We start from the raw sequence: 23173 nt of genomic DNA, 5'->3' as shown, positions 1-23173 counted from the left end.
TTTATTTTCAACCACGCTTTTTATGATCGTGTTAGTGGCATGATGCGTACGTACACGCCAACACCACCCCACCACGAAATGTCAACACTACCGTTCGCTCGCTGTCGCTCATCTCACTCAACTCATTCAGACCAGTCGACAGTCAGTCCATTTCTCTCCGTCGTCGAATCGTGTTGCGTGTGAAATGAATGGATGATTGCGTTCGTATCAAGCTGTGCTCCTACTCCAACTTCATCCATTAAAACTGCTAGAAAAATCCTCTTCATAAGTGCAGAAAAGTGTTGTCCTCCTGGAAGTTTGTGTTGTATTGTCTAATTACAAGTTCGTTTCACATGTTGCGATAGTTTTCCGGGATGCAAAGCAGTGTTGAGATGTGTATTTCATGATTTTTTAATTTTCCATGAACGAGAAAAATCCAAAGTATGCTGCTGCTGGCGATGTGAAATGTTGAAGCGTGAAAAAGAGAAAGCACTAACGAAGCAAGGCACTGCCTATTGTTTGCCAGAAGAGGAAGAAAATTCGAGCATCTATACATAGAAGGTGAAAGAGTTAGTGAAACAAGTGTGTTAGTGACAGCTGGCTTCCATTGGTTATGTATGGGTGTATAGAATTTGTGATAGCTGCTGCTTGTGTTCCATTGTGCATTGCGTTTTCTCAAAAGAAAATTCGATTTTTATGAAAATTTGCTTATGCTTGATTGAGGAAAGCGACGATAGTTATTTAAATCAACTTTCTGTGCAAAAAGTGACGGATTTGCAGTTCAATTCGACAAGATTGGATTACAGCGACTGGCGGATAATGGAAATCAATTAATAGGTCAGTGGAACATAGGCAACATAAAAGTCAGAATAAATACAACTCCCTGATTTCGTTTAATAGAAATTGATTTAGCTGAATAATGAAACACAAACATTTATTTATCACTTCAGGAAGTCAGAACAGTTAGGTGTATAAGTATTACACCAGATGTTGAAGACCAAAAGCCTGGATATATATATACTCCATAAGATGTTATCTGACAAGAGGTCCCTCTTGCCGTAAAATTTAATGTTAATAAGCGGTCACTCTTAAATCACTTGATGCTGGACTACAGCATTGATTAGGTTGTAAATTTGTCGAATTATAAATTTTCTCGTTTTCTCTGGGCTTATCGTATAACAGCGCATATTATATGTATGAAGAAAACACTTCCTTGAATGTTGCCCTTAAGTGCTTGATTTCGTCTAGGGTGAGGGTGCAGTTTTTGTTGTTGTTCTTGACATAAAAGTGTAGAATCTGATATACTTATTTCGTGTAATTTGGTTATTGCACGCAGAGACTTGGCTTTTAATTTCAAAAATAAATCACATTGAATTCAAAAAAAAAAAATTGTAGCCTCGGGCAATGCAGATTTTTTTTAATCAAAAATATTGTTTTTTTAGATTTAAAAAAATTGCAATAAGAATCAAATCTCCATGTCACTTTGGGTAAATTCAACAATATTTTTCGTTGATTCTGTCATGACGTCTCTTGAATCATAACAAATATATTTTTTTCCAATCACGCGCTTCTTTTTGAAATAAAATATATACTTTTTGTTTCAAAGAAAAAATTTTGTTGATTCTCCCTTCCCTTGGCTAGTTTTTGCATCTTGCTGTTGGTGGGCGGGCTTAATTTCATGCTTTATAGTGGAGTGTTGGAGACGCGATAGAATGGCGTCATGGGCAGGCAATGGGGATTACTAAGCTTCCCCTCTCTGATAAACCACTGCATGAGAGAACCAAAGATCTAGTCTAGCAGTGATAGTATCACACTTGTTACTCCTTTAATTGAGAGCCGCGTCGTAGTACGCTTACGTATAGGCACTGACGTTGGGTGTGATACTGGCGGGTTTTGCCGCAAATCACTCTTATTTTATTTATTTTTACGCAGATAGATTTATTTGGGTTTGCTAGGGAATTATACTATTGAAATATTTCAGAAAGTGCCCAACGGTGCTCCTTCTATTTGCGTGACAAGCTTTCATTGTTGTTTTCATTGAAGTATTACTCAGGAAACAATGTTAAACATCATTTTTGTACATGGTATTGTAACTAATCTTATATGTGCTTCATTTTGATTTGGGATAAGTGTTTGAACTATGGCTCGAGATTTCCACTGTGGTTTGCTTCTATTGTGACATACCCATATGTATTTTTGTGGTGCGACATAGTGGAAACGTGAGAGCGTAATTGGAGCATATACCCTATATAATTTAAAAATCAGCTAGGAAACTAACTTCAAAATGAAGCATTTTAGCCACATGAAGGTGTTACCTGGGTCGAACTAATAAATAGGTATAGGTCAAAATCAAAAGTACTTGAAACACGTTTAATTTTAGATTACAAGCACAAGTGCAGGTACTTAATAAAGCATGGGTTATGATTGATTAGGTGAATTAGAGCTTTTAATTAGACTAATGAGATATCATAATCATCAAATGAACTTAAATAAGAAACTTCAGAAAGTCTAATGACATTAAGTAGATTAACAAAAGAATTAGGATGCGGGGGGTCCGCTTAGGAAGGCAACTAACCTTTAAAGTTGTAGAATAAATCTTCTTATTTAGTCTTGAACTTTAAAAAGAAAACGCAGACAGACCAATAGCATTTAGCAGATTAACAAGTAGAGGAATAGTTTAGGAAATAAGCAAAAGTAGAGGTATGTGACAATTAATAGCTTTTAAACTTTTGGAGGTATTGTATTCCCTGAGTTTGTTGTACTCGATTACTATATAATTCTCTCAATACGCGAAATCTCATTTGAGTTAACTTATTACTTAGTGTTCAAGTACTTACATTTGTAAACAGCAGTCAATGTTAAGCTATGAACTAAACCATACGTAAAATCGATCTTTCCTTATGTGGTATTGATACATGTTTAACTTTTCGCGGCTGTCGGAATCAACGCGCCTACGTCTACGGAGCTTACGCAGAAGTGATTCGTAATGCGGTAGAGCTCACCAAAAGTTTTTTTGAGCTTCTGTAGTATAGAATTTGTTCGGCACGGTCGCGAAATCTTGAAATAATTGATACGTGCGGTAGAATAACTAAATTGAAACAAAGCTCAACAGTAAAATAAGTAGAATATTTAGGGAGGAAACCAAAATTAATCAACTTGCCAACATAGGCTATCACATTTATTCTGGTGGCACTCTTTAAATGATAATAAGCCTTTTTTCTCGCTTCGGTTGTCTCGCACGGCTTTCGGAATTCGCGCGGTTTTCGTAACTTACATAATTTAGATATTTCGTTCGAAACGGATTTACTTATTCAATCGGTTTACTACGCGGATGTATCTACGCGCACACGTCACAGCATTTTTTCTATAACTATCTTGAAACAATACATACGGAATCCAGTGTTCAAGCGGCCAACATAGGCTAGTCCTTCTGCTGTATTTTCAAAGATAGAAGCAAAATTTATTCAAATGGGTCAAGTCTTGAAAATTAAGCTGTCACGCAGCTCCAGCTTGATAACCAATAAAAAAAAAAAATATTTTGTTGATTCTAAAAAAAATATATTTGATGTGAATAAACTGATTTTGCTTTATTTTTCATATTAATTGTTTTTTTTTTAATTGAAGATGAAATCAAATAATTAAAATCATTCTTGGATGTCAAACAATATTTATTATACATAAAAAAATTCAGTATCTAAATAACAATTTTTCATTTGCTTTGTATAATGATGATTTTCAAGATTTCAACTGTGTATCGATTCACTAAAATAATTACAATTATTTAAAGGGCAAAATGTATTAAAATAGAATTTTCCTACCTATGAAAGCACCGACTACTTCTTGGTTAAAACCAAATGATTTCAATAATTTTAATAATTACAAATCTTCTGTATCGAGCGTTTCTATCTCCAGCTCTTCAATTACTTCTTACTCTGACGAATCCATTTTTTTCTGTTTGCGTGATGTAATAAAATGGCGGTCCACACATAGACAAAATATCAGATCATTCCCAAAAGATCTTTTTTTCTAATCAAAAAGCAAGGTCTTTGTTTCTAATAACAACTTTGTAGAATGAACGCTGCTGGCATTAGACCAAAGATTTTTTTTTATGCAACAAAAAACATGAGTTTAAATTAAAAATTCAATGTAGGGGAAATGACGGCTTCGGCATGACAGACTATTTTCGGCAACCCAAATTGAAACACTATTTTCACTGGATTTGCTTACGAAAACACTTCGCTGAATGCATGCAAACGATTCTTTATGCTTTCAGCTTCAATTTGACTATATTTTTACCACTGATAAAAAGCAATCTAGCAAGGTTTTCTTGAAATGAAACACACGCACTACAAATTGTAGCTGATTTCGAGTTGCCGATAATAGAACAGCAGATTTACATGCAGTTCAAATGGAACGGTTGCCGAAGAAAAACTGGTTGCCGACAATACTCGCTCTCACTAGAGAAGATTGGAGCTTTGTAAAAGCGTTTCAAAACAGTTTTTGACAATTCTTTCGACTGAAATTGTTAGAGCAGTTGGCAGCAAAAGATTGTAAACAAACCAATACTGCATATGTGTGCGTTCCATAGAGAAAAAGGCTATAGAAAGAAGGTCGCTGCTTAGGTTGCCGAGAATACGTAAATTCCCCTATTTGATTCTAATACGCCTTGTTCCTCTGCGTGTGTTTAATGTAACTACGCCGTTTTTTTATATTCAGGACTTAAGCAAAGTTTGTTAAAATCGGTGAGGTGACATTGATCTCCGGTGCATGCTGTTAATGTAATTAATATCCAAATCTATTTTGGCAATCGATGGGACATGAAAAGCCCTCAATTAATAAATGTGGATGTGGTAAATGAACACTTCTTCTTTCCTTTATTTAACGTCGGTCTCTGTTCCGCAATCTAGTGCCAATCACCGACGGACCATTGATGGCAATCGTATGTGCAGGAAGGCAGCTTCCACACCTGCGTAGGATATCGCACCCATTTAACACACATGGGCCGGGACCAACGGCTTTACTTCCCTTCCGAAGGAAGACGTGACCAGAGATTTTTATGTATCAGAAAAATCCCACCGACCTCGGCTGGGATTGAACCCAGACCCATTGGGGTGAGAAAGCAGTCACGCTTACCACTACACCACCGGCGCCGGCTAGAAAATGATCACATAAATCCCTTGATTTTGATTATTATTGGGAGTTGAATTTCTTTCTCACTGGACTTGGGGGTGGACGTTACTAATTTATTATGGTATTATAATTGATATTTCCTTGTAATTTGTAATTTTATTCGTTACGATAGCCTTAGTGAAACATATCTGCTATATAACGTTTTAGTAAGCCTCAAATGATTAATTCAAGACCAATAAATGAAAAACCTCATCAGTTTTTGTAAATAAAACTTTTTACGGCCTTCTATTGTGAATCGGAGCACTTTTGGACTTTTTCCTTTTATCGGTTAAAAGCAAACTAAACCCAAATAGTACCGCTATAATACACCTTATTTTTGAACGTCGAGTGAGTGGTGTGTATCTTACTGTGGATTGACAGAATATTGCTATAAAAACCAAAAACAAATTTCGGCGATGACTCATTGATACGCGCTCACGTCATAGCAATTTTTCCAAACAATTTTCCACAATACACACAAACCAGTGTTCAAACTGCCAACATAGGCTAGTCCGTATGTGGTATTGTCGAAGGATAGAAGCAAAATTTACTCAAATGGGCCAAGCTTTGACAAAAAAGCTGTAACGCTTGATACAAAAAAAAAGAAATAAAATATTTCGATGATATTTACCATTGAGATCAATACGACAGAGAGCATGCATGAGGGCGTAAACGCGATGATCGATTCTCTTCGTCGATTTTCTCTTTTGTTAATAACTCGCTAGATTTAACGTTTCTCGGTGCGTTTGCTGTTGCTTTTGATAGCCAATACAATCTGTTAGAACTCTGCAACAAATTCTGAAAAATTGTTTCGCTTAGCTGTAGCAATGCAAAAAGAAAATCGATGAAGAAAATCGATCATCGCGTATACGCCCTTATCCATACTCACTGTCGAATATTCCATTGACAACAGTCGTCCGCAAGAAAGAGAGCAATGATTGTAAATTAACTGTCTGAGATTTGAATTAATAATCAATTTGTTACGAATTTAATCTACCCTGCCTCTCAATGAGAGAATCACTTCTACTCAGAGGTATGGTGAAATTTGTGTCAAAGTTTCTTTTTATAATCAGGTCAAAACTAACCATTTTGTTCAAGCTAAATCTTTCACACAACTAAACATTGATGAACAAAATTTACCATGAGAATTTAGTAAATATATTTTGTATTTATTTTTAATTTAATTTTTTTCTCGAATCATGATTTGTGTTTACTTGATAGCAGACTTAAGCAGTGCCGACGCGCCGACTTTGTAGTACCTGATCAACATGTTCAATAAAAAAGTCCTCATTCATATCACACTTCGCAATTTTACCTTGAGATAAAAAGATATCTCAGCTTTTCTTCGTCATACACCCCTAAAATCGCTCATTTTACGGGTTATCACAAATGTTTCAGTGTCAATCGTAATTAATCTTGTAAGCAAAGATATTTTTGCAAAAACATGAGTGAAAACGCTTTGCTATTATAGATTTCGCACATAGAACGGAAATAGGCGCCATGATACGACGAAGTAGCGCGGCTCCCTACTAGCTTCTTTACAGCAAACAATCAGATAAAGATTTCACGGGGCATTCACAAGAACCTTAATACCTATTTTGGTTTGTGACATTCCGCATTGCGCGCAGAATGATGGTACAAGGATTCACTTTTTTTTTATTAAAAATTGTTTTTTTTTTAAATAGGGGAATTTACGTATTCTCGGCAACCTAAGCAGCGACCTTCTTTCTATAGCTTTTTTCTCTAAGGAACGCACACATATGCAGTATTGGTTTGTTTACAATCTTTTGCTGCCAGCTGCTCTAACAATTTCAGTCGAAAAATTGTCAAAAACTGTTTTGAAACGCTTTTACAAAGCTCCAATCTTCTCTAGTGAGAGCGAGTTTTGTCGGCAACCAGTTTTTTTTCGGCAACCGTTCCATTTGAACTGCATGTAAATCTGCTGTTCTATTATCGGCAACTCGAAATCAGCTACAATTTGTAGTGCGTGTGTTTCATTTCAAGAAAACCTTGCTAGATTACTTTTTCTCAGTGGTAAAAATATAGTCAAATTGAAGCTGAAAGCATAAAGAATCGTTTGCATGCATTCAGCGAAGTGTTTTCGTAAAAAATCCAGTGAAAATAGTGTTTCAATTTGGGTTGCCGAAAATAGTCTGGCATGCCGAAGCCGTCATTTCCCCTACATGGTTTTTAAAACCAGGAAATTTTTAAATCATTGACCAGGAAAACCAGGAAAAAACCAGGAATTTCAAAATGGAAATTCACTTGCCACCCTGCTGCATACTAGTCGCCGTTAAATCCGGAGAGTCTGCTGAACTCGACGAACTGGATCTAGGTGTTAATTAAGGCGTCGGTACATCCGACAGAGACGGTGAGCCAACTGGAGCAGTGGCCCTAGTACATCAAGCGACAGCTTCCTTTGGTGAACTGGATCACTACCTGCAGATACCCCACTATCACGCAATTGATTCACGTGCGATCTTGTCACCCGTCGGTCGTTTACCCAGTACATCCCTCGGCCAATCTTTTCGCTGCTTGCTGTGCTGGAGGTGGACGTACTGGAGGGCGAAGAAGATCAAGGCTAGTACTGATGCGATGCCCAAACATGGCTTCTGCTTGAGACAGGCCATACTGGCGGTTTGGCGTAGATCGATACGTCAGCAGAAAAATGTCCAACGCTGCTTCCATTGTCTTCTTCCCCGCTTGGATTTTCCGCAACGCCCGCTTAAATGTATCCACAAACCGTTCTACCTGCCCATTAGATTGTGGGTGGAACAGTGCGGTAGTTATTTGCTGGATGCCACTGCACACTGGGCCAGCAATGCAATCTAGCGGAGCAAAATTAATAACTCCGAAACGAAGGATTTCCGCGCCTTGGTGTCTTGGGTAAAGTTTCTCATCATAATAAGGACCATCTATTGACATAAACAAATAGTTCAAAACTCTTCCGCAACGATGGCGCCACAATCTAACTTATTTCTCTGACGTTTTGGAGACTTGATGTTTAGGGCAAAGTTGTTTGCCTTGACAAAATAAACAACTCTTTTCAAGACGTAAAATTTCCACAGCCTACTGTTTCCGAGTTATATGGAGTTAAAGAAAAAAATGTCGAAAATATGGTATTTTCTTTCTGATTCGGTTTTTTGCTGACAATCATATAATGTTATATTTTTCTCTTATGCAAATGCCTTAAATAAATAACTTTTGTGAATAAACATACTGGTTTCAAATTTTAAAGATATTGTTGAAAAACCGATAAGAACAACAATTTTTGAACTTTAGTTATCGCTCAGCTTCTGAGACGCGCGGACGTGTTTTTCTTGACGTTTTAGCGCTATTTCAATAGTCAATAGTTGAAGATATTTTTTAGCTTTGCTATCCGTATCGTGCCGCGTCGCGTGTGCAGTGTCCGCGATGAGGCGTGAAAACACTTTCAAGATTGACTATTCGAGTTTCCCCGTGAAGCCGTCGTTCGAGAAAGTGCACGGCTTCTGCCGTTCAGTGCTCGGCCTGAATAAAGAAGACGTGCAGAGACTACAGTGCCACCGCGGTGGAGCATGTGCTTTCGTCAAGGTCAATGACCTGGCGTTAGCACAAAAAATCGTTGACAATCATGACGAGAAGCACGAAGTTGAACTGGCCGGAAAGAAGCACAAGCTTCGTATTACCATGGAGGATGGTAGTGTGGAAGTGAAGGTGCATGACCTGCCCGAAGACGTGTCCGAAGAGAAAGTGGTAGAGTTCCTGAGCGCGTTCGGTGAGGTGCTATCGATTCGCGAGCTAATGTGGGGTGAAGGCTACGATTTCGGTGGTATTTCGCTCGGCACATGGTCTGCTCGAATGCTCGTGAAGAAAAATATTGACTCGTGGGTCACCATCGACGGCGAACGAGCGCTTGTCGTTTACAAGGGACAGCTTCAATCCTGTCGCCACTGTCACGAGCAAGCGCACACTGGCATATCATGTGTCCAGAACAAAAAGCTTCTGGTCCAGAAGAGCTACGCTAACGTGACGAAGCAAACGGGTCCACGACCGCAACCAAAACCAGCTGGTCCGAAACCAGTCAAGCCGAAACCTACCGCACCACCAACGGCAACGTTGGGTGCATTTCCCGAATTGCCAAAGCAGACGGACACGAATGCGCAGAGTAGTAGCCAGGCCGCAACAGCTGTAGCGTCCCTGTGTCCCTGAGTAGCAGGCGGGACAGGGCCGACCGCCGAGCAAAGAAACCGCGCCGGACCAGCGAGGACGAAGAGCGGGGTGGAGAGAAGCTCCCATAAATGGCTCTCACATCCTACAACGTTGCTTCCATCAACATCGGCACCATCACGAACCCTACAAAACTAAATGCGCTCCGAACCTTCATCAGTAGCCAAAACCTCGATATTGTGTGTCTGCAAGAGGTTGAAAATGAGCAGCTCTCCTTGCCTGGCTTCATCGTTTTCGCCAATGTAGACCACATGAGAAGAGGTACAGCTATTGCTCTGAAGGACCACATCCATGCCACTCACGTCGAACGAAGTATGGACGGCCGACTGCTTGCGCTGAGAGTGCAAGATACAACTATCTGCAACGTTTACGCTCCCTCCGGCTCTTCGCAGCGCGCAGCTCGGGAGGATTTCTTTAATGGGACGCTTGCCTACTACCTCCGTCATCGGACACAGCATGTGATTCTGGCTGGTGACTTTAATTGTGTGCTGCGAGCATGCGATTCAAGTAGCCCCAACACAAGCCCCTCACTCAAAACAGCTGTGCAGCAGCTCCAGCTGCACGATGTGTGGGAAAAGCTTTGTCCACGCGATACAGGCTTCACCTACGTCAGCAGAAATGCTCAATCGCGCCTCGACCGCATTTATGTCAGCAGCGTTTTGCGCGATAATCTGCGAGCAGCACACACGCATGTCTGCTCGTTCACCGACCACAAAGCGCTGACACTCCGAATATGCCTCCCCCAACTTGGACACGAACACGGCCGTGGATTCTGGTCACTTCGGCCCCACCTTCTAACTGACGAAAACGTTGGGGAGTTCCAATATAAGTGGCAATATTGGACCCGCCAACGCAGGAACTACGGGTCATGGATGGAATGGTGGCTCTCGTACGCTAAGCCTAAAATAAAATCGTTCTTCAAGTGGAAATCTCGAGAAGTTTTCGACGAATTCTACAGCGCACACCAGCGCCTCTATGCGGAGCTACGGTTAGCGTACGACGGGTATTACCAGCACCCAGAACTGATAACCACGATCAATCGATTGAAAGGGGAAATGTTGGCACTGCAGCGTAATTTCTCCCATACGTTCATGCGGATCAACGAAACGCACGTGGCGGGGGAACCACTGTCGATATTCCAGTTGGGGGAGAGGCGGAGAAAGAGAACCGTCATCACACAACTGGCCACGGAGCAAAATGCAAACATCGAGGAACCGCAAGCGATCGAGGCGCACTTGCTGGGCTATTTCTCCGAGCTCTACTCGGAAGAAGCAAACGGTGGAGACGACAACAGCTTCGTTTGTGAGAGAGCCGTTCCGCCGAACGACCCACTGAATGAAGCCTGCACGAGTGAAATCACCACGGCAGAAATTCTGTCGGCAATAACAACAAGTGCTCCCAGAAAGTCTCCCGGCTGCGACGGCATCCCGCGAGAGTTTTATTACCGCATGTTCGACGTTATCCACCGAGAGCTGAACCTGCTGCTCAACGAAGCGCTCAACGGCAATCTTCCCGCCGCATTTGTGGAAGGCATTATCGTGCTGGTTAAAAAGAGAGGAGGAGACAACACGGCACGATCCTACCGTCCGATCTCGCTGCTCAACAGCGATTACAAACTGTTCTCCCGCATTATCAAGACCAGGCTAGAGCGGGTGATGAGAGCCCACCACGTGCTGAGCGATGGACAGAAATGCTCTAACTCCGAGCGAAACATCTTCCAAGCCACCCTTGCTCTGAAAGATCGGATCGCCAGTCTCCGTCACCATCGCCGTGCCGGGAAGCTCATAAGCTACGATCTCGATCATGCGTTCGATCGGGTCCGGCACTCATTTCTCTTCTCGACCATGCGCTCCCTCGGATTCAACGAGAATCTCATCGCTCTGCTGGCACAGATTGCCAATCGCTCAACCTCACGGCTGCTCATCAATGGGCATCTCTCTCGCTCTTTCGAAATCCAACGCTCCGTACGGCAAGGGGACCCGTTGTCCATGCACCTCTTCGTGCTGTACCTCCACCCAGACTCGAGCAAGCGTGCGGAAATGATTTGCTAGTGGCCTACGCGGATGATATCAGCGTCATCGTCACATCGGTCGGGCAAATCGAGGCGATGAATGGTCTGTTCACTCGCTTCGAGCTAGCCGCCGGCGCCAAACTGAACTTGCGGAAAACTATTGCCATTGACGTTGGGTTTTGCGAAGGCAACGCGATCATCACCCCATGGCTGCAAACAGCGAATGTAGTCAAAATTCTGGGTGTTGTCTTCGCAAACTCAATCCGCTTGATGACGACGTTGAACTGGGATGCACAGGTAGGGAAGTTCGCGCAGCAAATGTGGTTGCACTCTCTACGTACACTAACGTTGCACCAAAGACTCATCATGCTGAACACGTTCGGCACCTCCAGAATATGGTACCTGTCGTCGATACTGCCGCCCCTTGCCAAGCACACTGCGAAAATTACATCAACGATGGGTACCTTCCTATGGAGAGGAATGGTGGCCCACGTCCCAATGATGCAGCTAGCACGGAGCAGAGAAGACGGAGGACTGAAGTTGCATCTACCAGCACTAAAATGTAAGTCGTTGGCCATTAACCGGCACCTTCGTGAAATCGATTCCCTTCCTTATTATAGATCCCTTCTGCTCCACGTAAATCCCCGCCCAGCAATCTCTATAGATCTTCCTGACCTCAAAATAATCCTATCTAGTTTATCCCAAATTCCCCACCAAATCCAACAAAACCCCTCCGCCGATCAAATCCACCAACATTTCGTTCTCCAAACCGACCTGCCAAGGGTGGAACGTAATAGCCCGACAACCAACTGGCCGCGCACGTGGCGCAACATTGCGGCGAAGCAGCTCACTTCAGCGCAGCGGACGAGACTGTACCTCCTGGTCAATGAGAAGATCGAGCATCGCAAGCTATTTTTTGTGATGCAGCGTGTGGCGGACGAGAACTGCACACATTGTGACAACCAAACGGCGGAAACTCTCCTCCATAAATTCTGCACCTGCACTCGTGTTGGCCCGGCTTGGACGGTCCTGCAGCAGAGGATAACAGGCATTTTGGATGGATGGAGACGACTCACATTTGAAGACCTGGTGAGACCTGCCTTAATAGGAATAGGAAATACGAAACGTGTGGAAATTCTTAAACTTTTTATTAATTACATCTGCTTTGTTAATGGAAGTAACGGTAGAATTGATGTAGCTGAGTTGAATTTTCATCTAGATATAGAAAACTAATTGTAAAAACACTGACAATAAAAACTAAACTTTTATAAAAAAAACTTTAATATCTCCCAGAGCGCAAAAAATCGCAGCCTGACATTTTCAGCAAAAGTTAAGCAATACTCGACAAACAAAATATCAAAATTTGAGAGAGATATATTTTGGTGTTTTTGAGATGTAGACTGCAGGGCCGGATGAAAAGTTACTGTTGAGCACAGTCTGTACCGTCGACAAGGTCATGATGGGGGGAAGACCTGGCGTAGTGGTTAGCATCGATGCCTCTCATGCTAAAGGTCACGAGTTGAAATCTCATCCCTGGATAAGTCACGAATGACCTTTAAACTATGTTAAAGTGATTATGATACAAAAAAAAACTCATAATATTGTGGATCTTAAGAAAAATTTCCGTCCGGCAGCTACCGTAGAGTTCTACCGCAGCTGTCAAAGTTCTACTGCTAGTATGAAAATAAGCCGAATACTTCTTGGAACTTGTTCTTAGAATTAATCCGTAAAACGGAAATAAATCTCTAGAAGAGCAATATCCGGGAATTTAAAAAGTAACCGAGAAAATCGGGAAATTTGATGAAAGATACGGGAAGAATCAATAAACCATAACATAAGGTCACTTAAATTATAGTTTGTGTTCTTATTTTTTATTGATGTACAAGTAATGGATAATGCTGTTTTTTTCCATACATTTTTATTATAAGATTTACAAAAACCATGCTTAAGAATTCGTCATGATTTCTGATATGCGTTTATGTGCCGTTAACGCGTTTTAAGGTCTTTTTGGTATTTTTAAAGGTAGTTTACTGTTTATCGCATTTTGGTGTTTTAAGATAATTTTGACATTTTTAGGACCAATTCGGCTGACCATGGTGTTATAACGGCTGTTTCTGTTTGATTTTTACAATTTCATGAGCGATATCGCAACAGTTTCTGAGACTTGTGCTCTAGAAAACTTGAACCTCGCTTATATTGCAACTCGCTTACATTTCAATGACAAACGAATCTCCAACCGATAATACTTTTATGTGTTATAAAAGTACAAAAAAGGCCCCGCAGATATTTTTCGACCGTTTGTACGTTGTACCCGTACCCAATGTACATATATGGCAGCTATACCTTCCTACTTGGAAATCGAATGAAATGACCCTTTCACTTTCGATTTCACTACCGCTGGAAGTGGGTATTTTGTTTTGTTGTTGCTACCTTGCATCGATCAGTCGAAGTTTCAGATGAACTAAATATGATGATGCCCTGATGATACACGTGTTAACATACTACATGGATGAAAGAGAGTGTGATCATATATATTTCAAATCAGGTCCTGGTAATTCTCCCAAAATTTGAGCTTATTTGGATGCGAACTCATACTGCACTGGCCATTTGAAGTTTATATGGAAATTACTATGGGAAAAGTGAACTTTTTGTTCTCGTCGTTCTAGCCCTTCACTGTAATGATCTGCGGAAAAGCTTACTATCTGTACTAGCAATCTGTAGCAACAACTTTGCTGAAGACCGCATTTGGATTGAATGTCAGGATAATTAATTATTAATAAATTAGGAAGATGGTATTCTTCTGACATCCTCCATAAATGCGCAGCAGGCATCATGGGTATACTTGACGCGAAGAATGCAAACAATCCAGGCTACTATGTCATAAGTGCAAAATGCAGTGTTGCCCTGAAATCAGTCGATTAATCATATCAGAAAGTTATCGGTTTCGAAATAAATTGATCACTTTAGATGGTCAAGTTTTGAACCCACCACAGCATGCTTTTGGCGCTACTGTATATGGACGATCAAATGTAAAAAACTGTGGTAGCCACAGCATAGTTCTGTCAAAACCTCAACATTTTCATTGATACATTAATAACTAATTGCCTTGAAGTCTAATCAATCTAATAGTCTTCAGCAAAGTTGCAGCTGATAAAATTTCTTACATGAGCAGACAGCAAGCTTTTCCATAAATTATTATGGCGAATGGTTAAAGTGCACTTTTCCCATAGTCATTCCTATAGAGGGTCTAGTATATGAGAAGAGCGGACTGGCTGGTTTTGTGCCAAACGAACTGTCAAAGCCAGAGCCAATCGAGCAGCCCCTATCTTGATTGCATTGGCAGTGTTGCTAGAATCCACCCAGGCATAGATTGCCAAGTCAGTTTGTTTTGAATCCGCTCTTCTCTTATACTAGACCCTCTCTAGTAATTCCCATATAAACTTCAAAGGTCCAGTGTAGGCCGTATGGGTTCGCATCCAAATGAGCTCAAATTATGGGGGAAATACCAGGAATCGATTAAGCTTAGAATGGTAATGACGCGCAATTTTTGGAATACCTGACAATTGCTACCACCTCACAGGTGGAAATGTAAGATTTGACAAGGGTGATGTCTTCGGAAATATAAAAAAGTTTTTCTTTTAATGCCAATTTTGTGTTATGATGATAATGTATCCATGTATTACGGTGATGCAAAATTTAGTTTTATTTGATTGTGCATAAAACAAGTTAGAGTCTTCACGAAATATGTAGAACACTCTAAAACAAGCAACTTTGACCTACACGTTGAGGAGATATCAAGCATTGTTTGTGGAAAGGCATTTAAATCAGTTTTTCTCGTTACATCGGCCATATGTCAGCTCTATATTACAAAAAGGCGAATAGCGGGCTTGTTGGTATCTTCCAAATTTTGTAAAATCTGGAGGTGGTCATAACAAGGTGGATAGTTTTAAAAGAGGAAGGATATGCTGATTATTTTTTTCTTCCAATAGTTTATTTGTTAGGCTCAAATAACCAAAAGGATTCCACGGAGTCGAGAATCATTGAATAATTTAATTATTACAATAAAGTATTAAAAGGGACATAGTTTATGAGTTCTACTTACTCTTCCTTGGAGGCGACTTTTGCTTTAGTTTAGCGTCCGCTTTCATTCGTGCCACCCTTGTTTCTTTCAATTGTTTTTCCTTCAGCAGCGCCAGCCACTTGGTCATCTTTTCGTCCTTTATCCGCTCCTTCTCGGCATAGTCCTCTATCCCGAATTTGTAGTAATAATACGCATCGTTTCTCAGCAGCACTTGCTTCATCTCCACTATTCTTCTCGTTGCCCGGGGACGTCACTCTCACATCCATCACCACCACCTCTTCTTCCAGGACCTCTATCGCTTCCTTGTTTGGCGATGCACCTCCAGTAACTAGACCAGCGTACGTACTGGTCTCTTCCTCATTCCGTTGTTGGTTCTTCCATTCGTTGTTGTACTGGCTGCTTTCGAACCTTCCGCTTGGGGCAGGAATTCATCCGATGCCCCTTCGTCTTGCAAAGGAAACACACATGTTTGTTCCCTTGGTAGAATATGTTTCCCTTTCGATTGAGGAAATGCAGCGAGCTGATTATCTGTGGGGCCTCATAGCCGGTGGCGGGTTTGATTCCCGGTCCGGTCGAGGGAATATTTTCGGGTTGAAAATTTTCTCGACTTGCCTGGGCATTGTGCTTGCCACACAATATACAAATTCATGCATTGGTATTGGCATCGAAAGCTCTCAATTAATAACTGTGGAAGTGTATACGCAATAAGCTAATATGCACTGAGCAATAAGCTTGAAATGCGAATAAGAATAAGAAGATGGTAATCTCGCTATGTAGCGATCATCTCCCAAGTAGCATTTCTTGTTTTATTGCACTCTATTAGTGGTTATTGAGATCAATTTCATAAAACCGCAAATAAAATTAATAGCTCCAGCACAACCTTTTGATAACCGCTATAAGATCGTCATACAGCTTAGTGGACCACTCTTGATAAGGTTTATAAAGCATGTTTGAGAATCACAATAAAGCTGTCTTAAAACCTTTTGTCAGGAAGCCTCATACTCTACAAAAGGTTCTCATAGCCTCTATAAGAGTAATATTGTATCCAAGCAGTTTTATTACGCTTTGGTGAAAATCAGTTATAAAGCCAATTAAATTTGTATTGGCTTCAAAGCAACCGCCATAAATTAGCTTGTTATTGTTCTGTTCTTCTGAAACTTTTTTTTCCAAATGGAAATTTTTAGCGGTAAAAATAGGTTTGAGTGTTGGTGTCAAGATCACCATGCAATCAATTTTGTTTCATGGCGACATTAGTGAAAATCTTAAAGAAAATATATTACTTTTTAGAAGATCCAAAACATATGCGCTTGAAATTTTATCGTGTATATTGAGATAATATGAGCGTTAAATAAATGCGCCTCCAAAATAATTCAAGTTAACAAAAAAGATTGTTTTAGAAATCAAATGAATTTGATGGAATCACCTTAATTTTACAGAAAATAGATCTCAATACATAAATTCATACCAATGCACACTGGAAATCATTTCGGATCTCTTATTTAGCCATTATTTTATTGAAATTTCTTGTATTTTATTCCAAGGCAAATGGCATTTTCATAATGACAATATGGCGACAGAGGACAGCAGGCAAGAAAAACACCCAGCGCAATTTCTTAAAATGTCTAATGCTTACATTGCACACTGGGTCAGGAATGCAACCTAGTGGAGCAAAATTAATAACTCCGAAACGAAGCATTTCCGCGACTTGGTGTCTTCGGCAAAATTTCTCGTCATAATAAGGACCATCTATTGACATAAACAAATAGTTCAAAACTCTTCTGCAAAGACGGTGCCACAATCTAACTTCTTTCTCTGACGTTTTGGAGACTTGATGTCTTGGGCAAAGTTGTTTATCTTGACAAAATGAACAGCTCTTTCAAAGACGTTAAATTTCCACTGTCTACTGGTTCCAAGTTATATGGAGTTAAAGAAAAAAATGTCGAAAATATGTTTTTTTTTTCTGTTTCGGTTTTTTTGCTTACAGCTTTATAATGTTATATTTTTCTCTTATGCCAATACATTAAATAAAAAGCTTTTGTGAAGAAACATACTGGATTAAGCTTCAAATTTCAAAGACATTGTTGAAAAAACGAGAAAAAAACACAATTTTGACATTTTCAGCAAAAATTAAGGAATACTCGATAAACAAAATATCAAAATTTGAGAGAGGTATATTTTGGTTTTTTTTTTTAGATTTCTTCATTTTAGTGGAACATGATTTTTTTCTATAACTTTTTTTAATGCATTGAATTTGTGTTTCGAAGACTTCACGACTTTGTCAAAGTTGGTTATCTTGATAAAATAAACAACTTTTCTTATTACGTTAAAACTTCACAGCCTACTGTTTTCGAGTTATGTGAAATAACAGAAAAAATGTGAAAATAAGTGTTTTAATTTTAAATATATTGTTTAAATGAATATATCAAGATAAACAATTTTGCCAAAGTCGTCAAGTTTTCAAAATGCCATTTCAATGCATTAAAAAAGTTATAGAAAAAATAACGTTCCATTTAAATGAAGAAATCTACAAAACACCAAAATATACCTCTCTCAAATTTTGATATTTTGTTTATCGAGTATTGCTTAATTTTTGCTGAAAATGTCAAAATTGTGTTTTTTTCTCCTTTTTTCAACAATGTCTTTGAAATTTGAAGCTTAATCCAGTATGTTTCTTCACAAAAGCTTTTTATTTAATGTATTTGCATAAGAGAAAAATATAACATTATAAAGCTGTAAGCAAAAAAACCGAAACAGAAAAAAAAACATATTTTCGACATTTTTTTCTTTAACTCCATATAACTTGGAACCAGTAGACAGTGGAAATTTAACGTCTTTGAAAGAGCTGTTCATTTTGTCAAGATAAACAACATTGCCCAAGACATCAAGTCTCCAAAACGTCAGAGAAAGAAGTTAGATTGTGGCACCATCTTTGCGGAAGAGTTTTGAACTATTTGTTTATGTCAATAGATGGTCCTTATTATGACGTGAAATTTTGCCGAAGACAACAAGTCGCGGAAATGCTTCGTTTCGGAGTTATTAATTTTGCTCCGCTAGGTTGCATTCCTGGTCCAGTGTGCATGGGATGAAAGCAGAACAGAAAAGCATGATGCATGATTTTATTACGAGAACTATTTTCTTTTTACAAGAGCAATTCAAGCTGAACTTTGCATTAGGTCCTAAGTAACATTGATCGATTCTCTTCGTCGACTTTCTCTTTCGTTAATAACTTATTCACAGAACCGTTTCTTGATGTGTTTGTCGTATTGTATGCTAGATAAAAGCTTCTTTTATCAATGTATGTGCTGAAAATACCTGGGAATGTCTTTACATGACCGTGGGGATGCAAAGAGAAAGTTGACGAAGCGAATCTGTCAATATTACTTAGGACCTAATGCAATGTTCAGCTTGAATTCATTTTTTTATTGAGGGCAAATGTATATTCCTATTCTACGGGTGCAACCGATGAATTTTACAAACATTTAGAAAAGTTTTGAATGGTACATTAACCTTTATGAAAAGTTATGCGTGATTTCAACCTTTTTGCCCTAGGACTGTCACCATTCCATGTATTTCGACCAAGATTCGACCGTGTCACCCCATGTATATGTGAGCGAGAACGGAAGAATCATGGAGATTGCTGACGTTTTTCTTACGCAAACTACGTCGCGTATACGTATACGCGACGTGTTTTCATGCTCATGCTAACAATTTTGTTGATTTTCTTTGCGCTCCGCTTGGAAGTACCGGAAAGTTTTGATTCTTTTCTATGTTGTAAAAATAAACCACCTATTTACATTTCTGACAAGTTGCAACTGAATGCATATAATTGTTTTAAAATAACTGTTTCATGGCCAACTAGTTTTATTGCGCTTACTTATAAAGCAACGAAAGGATTTATTTTTTGGTTTTATAAGGGCAATTTATATTACTTTTTTGTATACTTCAAAGCAATCATAAAACCTTTCATAAGAGAAAATAGCATAAGCATCAGTTGGTTTTTTAATTAGCTTTATAAGGGTTTTGTAGATAGCTATAAGAATGTTTCATGACTTGCATTGTATATGACCGTGATAAAGCTGTAGGTAATGGTTGCAGCTGCAATAAAACCATTATAAATTTTGAATATAGCCAAGCAGCTCTAGATTTGTTACTTGGGAGCTGAGTGGGATCCGCGAACCAGCGATTTCACAAAATTCGCAATTTCTACCATTGATGGTTTCGGCGAGCCATGTGGGCAGCTGAATCTTATCGTCAATTTTATTTCAGAGGCGTCCGCATGTCCAACCTGTTCTTGGAAAAGGTAATCAATTTTATCTAATATTATGTATGTACATTTTTGTACCGTTTGTGAAGGGGGAGGTAGCTCATCGATTCTTCCGGTTCGCCTCCTAGCATCGTGCTATAAGGTACCAGGCGATAACCAGGGTAGTTGATCGATAGCTCGATGACGTCATTTCGTTGGCGTCTGCAATGTGAAATTCTCATAGCAGGCGTTGACGATGGGACGTTGTCGAGTTGTTGAATAGCAACTATCGTGGTAACTCACCGATTACCTGTCGATCCGCCAAATTTGGAAAGACGTCTGCATTGAATTATCTCATATAATAATATTCCGCCCACTATATCACAAGAAATTGCGAGTAGCTGAGTGGAATGGAGATAAGTTAAGCATTGGGTACAGGACCAAGTCTCCCCTGGGTGGTGCCAAAAGATGAGCGCAATAGAATCATCAAGTTGCCATAAGGCACGGAATGAGACTATTGCATGGCTGGGTAGTCAAAGTCTTCCATTCGTTAGTCATTTCAGGTGGATTAGAACAGGTTTAGGTTTAGGGTGGGCGTTGGCCAGATTTGGATAGGATAGGATAATCCTAAATAGGACCTAGATTATTTAATACACTAGTAACCTCAACTTTTGTCACAATGTTTCATTGTGACTAATCAACACGCAATGGGTAAAATATCAAAATTGCGGTAAATTTGAAAAAAGGGAACTTGGAGTGTAGAGCGCACTGCCCACTGGACGATTCTGAAGCCTGACCAAGTGAGTGGGTTACGGGTTTATTTGATTGTACGTCATTTCCAAGTTATATATAGATACATTCATACCATTGGCATTTTGTATTTGAGATAAGACAGAGACAGATCGTTATTACATTTTTTTGCTGTGCACTACACCACCGGAGCCAGCAAAGTTCAACAATCCATCGTTGCTTATGCCTTTGTTGTCGTTTGGAACCAGTTTTGCGAGGTAGGCGACGATTGTGCGTATTTCTCGCGTAACTTTTGAAAAGGGCCTATTTATAGTCTGAACAATACGTAAAGAGCAAATTGAAACATTGAACGTCGCGTGAAAGTGGAACTTAATGAAGGCCTAAGTACTTTTTCGTAGTTTTTAGTTTTCGGATTTGAAAGATCGTTGGTTACAGTGGCCTGCTTACTGAGCAGAAAAACGCGGTCCCAGGTCAGATTTATGGTAAAATCGCTTGTGTATCGTGTATTTTGCGAAACTCGTTGTTGTCGTTGGTTCCGGATTTGAATGGATACACAAATTTGAGCAACGGTATTATGTGATATGAGGGGCTCGGTGGCCTTAGAACAACCGTTTTTGCTTACTGAGCAGAACATCATGAGTCTAATCTCAGGGTCATCCACATTCAAGATTCGTCAATCGTTTTATTTGTTAATATGACTAAATGGTAATAACAGCAACTCGGTTGTTCGGATCACGTAAAACAATCTTCGTATCAAACTCTTGTTGAGCAGATCAAAGCTACAAATAGTTTTTATTAGTTAATTCTGATTAGAAAATAACATAATTTTTCACTTACAGATAGTTTTCCTCCTGTAGACAAATTTCCCTCGTACTACTTGTTTTTATGTGTGATTTTAACCTCTGTAGCCGTCGAATTTTATCTGTTTGCTGTTCGTACAATAGTATTTATTTTAGTTTTAATTAATTCATGTTCAAAGACCGTACTTACATTTTCACTAGAATAACAAATTTAGAACTAGGAATTTCAAATAACTGTGATAATTTTAATATTAAACCTTCGACCTGAACCGCGTGACTTGCAATTTGATGATGAACTTGATCTCGATGACTGACAGTCCAAATTTTTATTTTCCTTATCTGTATGAGTCAAATCGGTCCGTCACTCTCTCGATCGCACTTTTCTCCAGGGGCAATAGGTAAGCCCAGCGGTGTTGCTCCCAACAGATCCCCGACCCGTAATCCTGGTCCGATCCCTTCATCCGGTCCAGCGTTACCACCATTAATTTCCAAAACCGCTAGCTTAACTGTTGCCCTCCTGAAGACGCCGCTGTTGGTTCGGACCCAAGCTTGCCGAATCCTGCCATCCTTGGATGTTATCAGCTCCTCAACGATTCCGCGAACCCACAGCTTCCGGTTCTTGCCATCCACAACGTAAACCACGTCGCCTACCTTCAATGGTTGAGCCTCGCTAAACCACTTGCTACGTCGATTGATCATTGGCACATACTCTTGAATCCATCGTCTCCATAACTCTTCGGCCAGCTGCTGTGACCGATGGTAGGCATTGCGAAGAGCCTCAGCAGAATGTGGCGGCGGGGGAACCATGAGTGGTTCGTTCGGTGACACACCTTTCAAGAAATGGTTAGGGCTTAGCGCGTCGATCGAACCCTCGGCAACATATGTAAGGGGACGAGAGTTGACTAGATCCTCCGCTTCCGCAATAGACGTTTGTAGGATCTCATCAGTCAATCTTTTTCCATCGTCAAACGCTCTTAGAGCGTCTTTCACGGTCCTGACGAGGCGCTCCCAAGAGCCTCCCATGTGGGGAGTGGCAGGAGGGATGAATTTCCACCTAGTGCGGGCATCGGTAACTGCTTCGGCGCATTCTTCCTCGATGAAACGAATCTTCTCGATGATTTCTTTGCTGGCTGCTTTCAGATTGGTGCCATTGTCGGAAATGAATTCCAGTGGAGGTCCACGGCGGCACACGAGTCTTCGGATGGCCATAAGGCATGAGGCTGCCGACAGATCGTACGCAATCTCGAGATGTACTGCACGAACTACCAAGCAGGTGAACAAAACAACCCACCTTTTCTGCCGACTGCGTCCAACAATCACCTCAATGGGTCCAAAATAATCGACTCCGACATAGCTGAACGGGCGAAGATGGGGAGAAAGCCTTTCGATCGGTAACGGTGCCATCCTAGGAATTCTAGGTTGATTCCGGTGCACCTTGCGCCAAATGCAACTGGCTGACACCTTCTTCACGACTGCATTAACGTTCTCAATGTAGTAGCGTTGACGTAGGTGATTTTTTACAGTTTCGCGAAAGGTATGTCCACACCTTTCGTGGTAATGCTGAACCAACTTTCTTGTCACTTCATGACCCTTTGGAAGAATGATGGGGAAGCGTAGATCAAACGGCAATGCCTCGGCGTCCTTTGCTCTTCCTTCCATGCGAATGATTCCATCACTATCGATCATCGGCGTAATCTTGTAAAGTGGGCTGGATTTCTCCAACGCGTACCATCGATCCGAAGGCTGTCCTTGATTTTTCAGCAACACTTTAAGCTCGTCCGCGTATGCCTCCGCCTGAGCAGTTTTTATCAGGAAACACTCTGCTTTACGGAATTCGTCCTGTTTCAACGGTGTCCGAATCGCTGTTCCGCAATTGAGCAATACCTTTTCTTGTTGTTTTGTCGGTTTGAGAGTCTCAATCGGCAACCCTT

General features: G+C 40.3%; 1 protein-coding gene across 2 annotated transcripts in view; it reads left to right on the top strand.

The window, feature by feature from the left end:
* The first annotated feature begins 163 nt into the window (after window positions 1-163).
* The window catches only part of LOC135698656 (uncharacterized), a 63360-nt gene continuing 40350 nt past the window's right edge, over window positions 164-23173 (top strand). For both annotated transcript variants that reach the window (XM_065218722.1, XM_065218721.1), the window contains exon 1: window positions 164-816. The gene's annotated coding sequence lies outside the window, so the exon portion shown is untranslated. The remainder of the gene's footprint in view (window positions 817-23173) is intronic.

Source organism: Ochlerotatus camptorhynchus, unplaced genomic scaffold (genome assembly GCF_037179485.1).
Source record: "Ochlerotatus camptorhynchus isolate MF236.1 unplaced genomic scaffold, CSIRO-AGI_Acam_v1.1 ptg000093l, whole genome shotgun sequence".
NCBI lineage: Eukaryota > Metazoa > Arthropoda > Insecta > Diptera > Culicidae > Ochlerotatus > Ochlerotatus camptorhynchus.
This window is presented reverse-complemented; position numbering and strand designations above follow the sequence as displayed.